Source organism: Paramormyrops kingsleyae, chromosome 15, assembly GCF_048594095.1.
Source record: "Paramormyrops kingsleyae isolate MSU_618 chromosome 15, PKINGS_0.4, whole genome shotgun sequence".
Classification (NCBI taxonomy): domain Eukaryota; kingdom Metazoa; phylum Chordata; class Actinopteri; order Osteoglossiformes; family Mormyridae; genus Paramormyrops; species Paramormyrops kingsleyae.
The window spans coordinates 10,150,866-10,158,125 of record NC_132811.1 but is presented as its reverse complement, the minus strand read 5'-3'; the positions used below and the strand labels follow the sequence as shown (position 1 = coordinate 10,158,125).

Genomic DNA, 7,260 nt, shown 5'->3' with positions numbered 1-7,260 from the left:
TGGTTGAGTGGTGTTTATCATATTCGCTAGAGTCAGGGAGGAAACCGCACAAAATGCCCATGGTGGCTGTCATCGCATAACAAAGTGAGGAGGGCTTCTGGCTGGCCCTGCTAATCAGCCCCAGGGTGACACAGCTAATTATGAAGCCAACCGGCCTGACCGAAGAAATTAAGAAAACTCATTATGTTGTGAGGGGGAGTTCTCATGCAAAAAAAAAAGAAAAAAAAAAAGTTGACTCATTCAAATTTTAGTAGAAAGCTTTTTATACATGTGGTAGTCCTTGTTGTTTTTTTAACATACAGACAAAAAAAATATTTAGCCATTTAAACTTTTGAAATGTTGGGTCTTAAGCATAATTCTGCATGAGATATTTAAGTCACGTTCCCGTAATAACGGGCACATCTAAGGTGCAAGGTTGTCCACAGACTTTAATACTCCTTTTTTATTAGGTGGGTAATGTTTGCCACACACCAAAACTACCCATATATCACTTATCCTGTACAGGGTTATGGACTCAACCAACTGTCAGAGATTCCTCACTAGCATAAAACAATTAATGCACGACTGCTTCTTCCCCCTATGATCTTTAGTTAGAACTTCCCAAAGGTCACTTTCTTGTCACTGCTGCCTGTGGGGCAGAGGAATGATTTGTAACCTTAACCCTAATGATGGAGGTAACTTAAATGTCAGGCTCACCTGAGCTGTTATGCTGATGACACCAGCCTCCAAACCATTCCCTGAGGGTGAGGGCTGGAAACTAGAAACAAATGCAATTGCTTTTTTCTGGAAATAAAATGCATGGTTGGTTATGGAAGTAAGTAGGGTTGGGTTCAATGGATGAGGACCTAGAGTTATTTGCCAAGAAAAATGTTTGGGGTACAGTAAGTATCAGTGGTGTCAAAAATCAAAAGATCTCTATTACTACTTTACTTCTGTATTTAGCCATGAGGGCAGACTTCAAGACTGTATGGAATTCGACCAGAAATACGAATGAAATATAATTGCTTTGACTCCTATTCTTTGGTCAGGAAATCATTTCAAAGCAGTCAATATAAGGTATATAAAAATTAGGTATTGGAATACTACTTCAGGTGTTTCATTTGTCCAGAGATGGTGGCTACAGAGAATGTAACGGACAAAATTCAGGCTGTTCTAAATTAATATTAGGTCAGCAGTCAGAAGCTGTGAGACTTGAGTTGTGTTTCTGTATTTTTGGGGCTCGCTCCTCTTCATTCTTCAAGCCCACCTGAGGCTTTGGACCCGTCTGCTAAGGCAGGTTGTGTGGCCACAACGGGACACGATGATGCAGGAATGGAGGAGGAGATGGTGTGTGGAGCCTTGGGGCTTTTGGTGGTCTTTAGAAACCTACTTAAGGAGCTGCCTTCATTTCTTCGTGACCGTCTGAGTGCTTCTCTCCTGCATTGTCGTTGCTGAATTCAATTAGGCTGCACATCAAAAGCAGAACGCAGCCATTTTCTGTCCCCTGAGGCACAAAAGCAAGTCCTGAAAAACAAACCAAAAAGGGCTTAAGGAACAATAATATCCCAAATTTAAGTTCCTAGATGTCACACACAAAATCAGACATTTTTATGAGTTTTTTTTTTCTTTCAACTCATGGGAGGCCATGCATACAAAATAACAACAAAGCAATGCTTTAAAGAGCAAAACTGACAATACTGCAGTATGTCTCTGGATGTAAAGACAAGCAATAAAGACAAACCATTTGTGGAATATAGAATCTGTTACAGCTGCATGCATTGGAATCTTTGCTGACCATCGCCCATGGAAAAGACTCTGTTAATAAAGGCTGGTTTATGAGGCGGTCTGCGCTGTTTTTCTATGACTGACCCTTTTCCTTTTGGGAATAGACAATGAGAAATGCCTCTCTCAGTCATGCTTACCATCTGACCTTTGCAGTGAGTTCCACCGCTGCCGGCCAACGTCTCCACACCTACAGTGACAAACTCGCCCCTCTGGTGAGCAGTGAAGCTCTACGTATGAATTCATTTTCTCATGGCTGGGGTTCCAAACAGAATAATATAGGAATAAATTGTCATTGACTCACCCAAGGTTCCCTCCCCCAGGACTGACACAGTGTCACAATCACACCGTGAATGATTTGCTTGTCCTGCATAAGTGGTTCCGACACTTGATAAAGGGGGTGATCTCAATGACAGAGCATCTGCGGATCCAAGTTCAAATCCCAAATGCATTATACTTAACATTAATCACTTCAGGAAATAACAGCTGTCATATTGATAACAGTAACAATTCTGATGCAAATTTGCTCAAACAACAGAGAAAGTTGTCCCAAAAGGTCACTAATGGAAAACAACCAAACAACAACCAAAGCACATTATAGCTAATGTTTAAATGCAAATTCAACATTCAAAACCTGTTATAAACTGACAAAACCAGGAGCACATTTAGACTACCTTGGTTTTTTTTTCCTTAACACTATTGTTATCCATTGAGGATTAACTTCTTTGCATATTAGTTAATCAGCGATAAGTCCATCCATTGATGTGTGTGGTTTCCTAAAATAAGCCACCTTCACAAAGAAAAGGAAAGGAGCATAGTGGTTAAGGTTGTGATTTCAGGGTATTTTTGTCCTGAGGTGTTCTGTTTTTGTACCTGATATTTAACCTGAATTAGTTTTGGAACACACTTGCCACATTGTGTATAGAAAATCATCTTGTGTAAAACAACTTAAAATCAAAACACCATGCAATTAAGCTTAACATTTTAAGGTTAACCTTCTCACCACAGTAAAATGCAAAAGAACCCTTTAGGAGGGAATAATACCAATCAGACTCAATGAAATTATGTTTCCCAAATTTCTTTATAATGATAAACACAACAAAGCCGTGAAACCTTCATTTACAAATGAACAAAGAGCTAAGTAACAAACTGAGAGATTAGGACGTCATGGCAGCCGGCTTGTTCGTTACATGCTTTGATAATAAAAACGCGACTCCCAAGCTGGAGTTCTGACGTGTTTTCTTACGATAACAGATTGTTGGCAATAGGATTAAACAAATCTCTAAATGCACAGATTATAAACCTTTTTAATCCCCACTCAGGCAACTAAGCTGTACTAAATCTGACGGACACCAATGGCGTTCATTTGCTGCGCAGTATGGAGAAATCCCACTTATACGTTATGAACTCAGTAGTCTGTTTATTAGGCACACCCGATATGTCATGCAAACCGGCTGTTCCCAATAACTGAGAATCATATGTGTCTGAAACTTAATATATACAGCGCACAGACCAGGAGAAAGGGCTCACTTACTCACTGCGCGTGATGGGGGAACTAAGAGATTTTCGATGTGGTTCATCATGTTTTTCCAGCATTTCAGAAGCAGCCACCTTCTTGGGATTTTCACATAGTGACATGTTTAGAGTATGTATAGAGGATGGTGAAATGATAATAGCAATAATTAATAGTAATAATCGACAGATAGAATGCACATGTTACACGTCTTATTTATTTCATTTATTGTTTGTTTGGTTGAAAACAAATTCTTCCTACCCATAAGTATCATTGGTTTAGCATTTATTTTAGCACAGGTTTTTATCCCAAACGACGTTTTTTTTCCCCAAGAAAGCAGGGTCAGACAGTCCCTCGGGCAATTGGGGGTTAAGGGCTTTGCTCAAGGGTGAAATCAGCCACAGGAACCAATCGAAGGCATAGCATATTACCCCGGCTGAGCCGCACACCGTACCTCAAAAGCGGAAAAACCCAAGGCACTGCTGGGATTCGAACCCAGGATCTCCTGTTTACTAGACAGGCGCTTTAACCAACTAAGCCACAGCGCCACCTTACGAAGCTAGCTTGCTTACGTCCACTGCGGATTCACTAGATCTATGAATATAAGAGTAACTGTTGTTGGGGAGTACCTAGTTGTATGTAACTCCGTTGCATAACGAAATTACAAAATAAATGAAATTGTAATGTATTACGGTTACTGAGAAAATATGCGTAATTATATTACATTTACTAATCAAAATGTGGGTGATTACAAAGGAGGTTACATCCGAATATATTGTTTTGGTAAAATGCTTATATGTAGAATATAACATTCATTTTACTGGTTTGCGTCTTTGCATTGCTTTATTGTCCAGTTTAAAACATTTGTTAAAAAAAAGTAATCAAAAGGAACTCAAATATAATAAGTTACTTAACTTTAATGAAGTAATCACAAACAAACGCACAACTAATCAACATTTTTAACAGGGTAACTAATGATCTGTAACGTATTACATTTCAACTGATTACATTTAACCAATCTGCCTTGTGGTACTCCCGTTTATCCAGTTAATCCTATTAACTAGATAGCTGCAAAACATTTCTTACAGTTGACTTAGGGTTAACCAAGTGTAACAGTTTCCTATAGTAGCCTAACTGCTTTGATTTTTTTGCAACACACCTGCTTTTCCTTTGCTCACTTGGTATATTTTATCAAATGAGTTTGTTTAAACAAGTTTTATCATATGTAGTCATTTTTAATAAACTGTTTCACTGTGTGAAATGCCAAAACTGTGCGACTATCACCAAAACAAAGGCAAACATTTTTAAGAGCCACTAACTGTTTAAATATTTTGTATCCGTAGCTGTGTTAATGACTAATTAAATGCAGGTGTGGCTGATTAGCTGCCAGCCAGTTTCTGTATCTGTGTGTAACGTTTGCTGTGATGAACTGAGTTGCAGGTGTGTTTACTTTCCAGCAGTGCACTACTGCAGTGTTTGGTCCTTCTCATGGGAAATGATCACAAGTGCAATGAAAAAATGTGTGCACTGAATTTAATATAAACCCCATGCAATGTTTTTAGTGTCTGAGATGTATCTTGGATATTCTAAAACAATGAAATATGGTTATCTTTGGTTTGCTGGATACACAGTAGCACACAGTATAGGCTGACCCAAGTCACAGGTGACATACAGTAGATTTTCACTATTGAGAGAACGCCATTTTCAAGAGGTGAAACAAAATGAGTACTGTGCATGTTTCTTTATTATTATTATTATTTGGGAGAAAAATTCATTCTTTTTTTTTGCTTTTCCCATGCTGACTCATTGTGTGTATGACTTGCTTTGCGGATGAGGTTAGTTGCTCTCTGCTCTTCTGAGATACACTTCCTCTTTTGATATTACTCCTCTAAGCTCCTCTGAATGTCCTGAAAATCAGAGCTCTGCAATTTCACCAAACATAGACGGATGGCCTCTTGGTGTGCGGCCTTGCATTTCTAATGAAACGCATACACATTCATATAAATTATTAGAATTAGTTTATATGTGAAATGTTGAATGCGGCTTTAATGATTCACAGGGTACAAATTCATTTCTATTTTAATGTTATATTTTTTATATTTTATTTTTCGTACGTGGATTACTCGTTTAGCCGGATGTAATTGTTGACGGTTTGGTATGGCATGATCCTGGATCTGTCGGTTTTTCGAAACTCTTGCTTGATCTGGAATTATGACATACAGTAAAATCCCGTTATAGCGGACTCTTATATAACGGAATTTCGCTTATAACGGACAAACAATTCGGTCCCCAGGGCCGCTTTTGGCTGTAGTTTTGTTCAGCTATAACGGACATGAAGTTCCGCCTACAAGGCGCGTGGCGTGCCGGTGATATCCAGCGCAGATACGTAGTCGGGATTATTAATAGTCACGCATCTGCTCAGGTAAAGTTGGATCACTACATGTACAATATAATAATCTATACCACAAGTGTATTAGCTGGGGTGTGGCATGAATAAATGGTGCCCTGTAGTTGTATTCTGGACAAACAGCAACTCTGGATATAACGGACTGTTTTGCCAGGTCCCTTGAAGTCCGTTATAACTGGATTTTACTGTATTAAATAATAATTAATCTGACACATAGGAAATGAAGTGCACTGAACACTACTTCCGCGTTTAATTTGTCGGCCACTTTTTGCCAGCCGCCTTTTCTGGTTTGGGCTGCTTTTGCCGTGTTACCCCTTGTGAATATTAGTTCTTGAAATTCTTCATATCCTCCTAACACGAGGTCCTGCTCCACTGGTGTGAAAAAATCCGCCCTTTCATCATTTTCTACCAGCCTATGAAAGACTTGTCGATCATGTTTTCTTTTCAAGCAGCGCGGGCGCGCACAGTCATCTCTGATGAATGGATCCAGCTAGACCCCTATTATTCAAATCACGGCCCTCGAGGTCCGAGCACTGCTGGTTTTCCAGCCTTCCTTTACCTGTGAGCCAGGTGTGAAGCCTCTGACCAATCAGAATCAGTAATTATTAAACTAACTATCTGGGAGAACTGAAAACAAAGCCTGGATTTGGAATCGAGGTCTAGATTTGAAGAACCCTGAGCTAGACTAATCTAACACACAGCTGCGTTTGAAAAACTGACTTATCCCGGATGAGTCTCACTGGCATTAGCTCATCCAAGATGAGGCGCCTGATCTCGGATGATTTAAGCGACGTACGGAAAATACCCCCCTTGTGTTAATGGTCTGTATGCTTCTTTTACAAATGTCAAACATGTTTGCTGGCTTTACTACAGTAGACTGGCATCCCATCTTGGCTGTTTCCCTGCCCCTTGTGGATTGTGGGGTAGGCTCTGTAACCCTCTGCTTGTTCCGTGGTATCGGATGCGTGGATTAATTAGTCGCCAGATATTCCATATCAGGAAAGACACTTTGAGCTACTTCAGGTTTTAAAAAACTACTTTAAAACTGAAAGGCTCCTGTGCTTGGCTAAATAGTTCAGTTCTTCTTGTGCTTTGACTAATTTGTTTCCTTGATTGAAAGACTCATTCAGCAGTTTCACATTAACATCAGGCACGTGTCACTAATTATAGGAGACTGGCCAATCAGCACACAGCAAGAACTCAATGCTTAAGTGAAATCCATGTCCTTTTAATTGAAATGGCTGTTTACAATTCCTGTCCTAGCTCAAAGTGTCCTGCCTGACATGGATTATCTGGTCACCCAAGGATTGATAAATATGCTGGTCTTGCAAAGTATTTACGATTTAAAGAAAGTCTTGAGTTTAAAGGCAGATTAATTATACTGTACCGAGTACATCAGTAATTTGGTTTGCGGGTGCCTTGTTACTGCCATCAGTGCTACTGCACATGATGGTTCGAAGTTTCTCATGGTCATGGGCGTAATTTCCAGGGGGGTTAGGGGGGTCATGACCCCCCAATAATCAGATCCAGCCAATATAACCCCCCCAATAATCATGTTTCCCCTGTAATGGGTGGAGAC

The 7,260-nt window shown here is 39.8% G+C and overlaps 1 long non-coding RNA gene and 1 other non-coding gene across 2 annotated transcripts; both read right to left on the bottom strand.

Annotated features, from left to right (window-relative positions):
* Positions 1-245: 245 nt before the first annotated feature.
* On the bottom strand, positions 246-3,495 carry LOC111849501 (uncharacterized). The gene is made up of 3 exons (XR_002839551.2): positions 3,296-3,495; positions 1,902-2,182; positions 246-1,503 (listed from the first exon to the last, which is right to left on the bottom strand). It is a non-coding gene; the product is annotated as an uncharacterized lncRNA (long non-coding RNA).
* Positions 3,496-3,748: 253 nt separating this feature from the next.
* On the bottom strand, positions 3,749-3,822 carry trnat-agu (transfer RNA threonine (anticodon AGU)). The gene has a single exon. It is a non-coding gene; the product is annotated as a tRNA-Thr (tRNA).
* Positions 3,823-7,260: the final 3,438 nt, after the last annotated feature.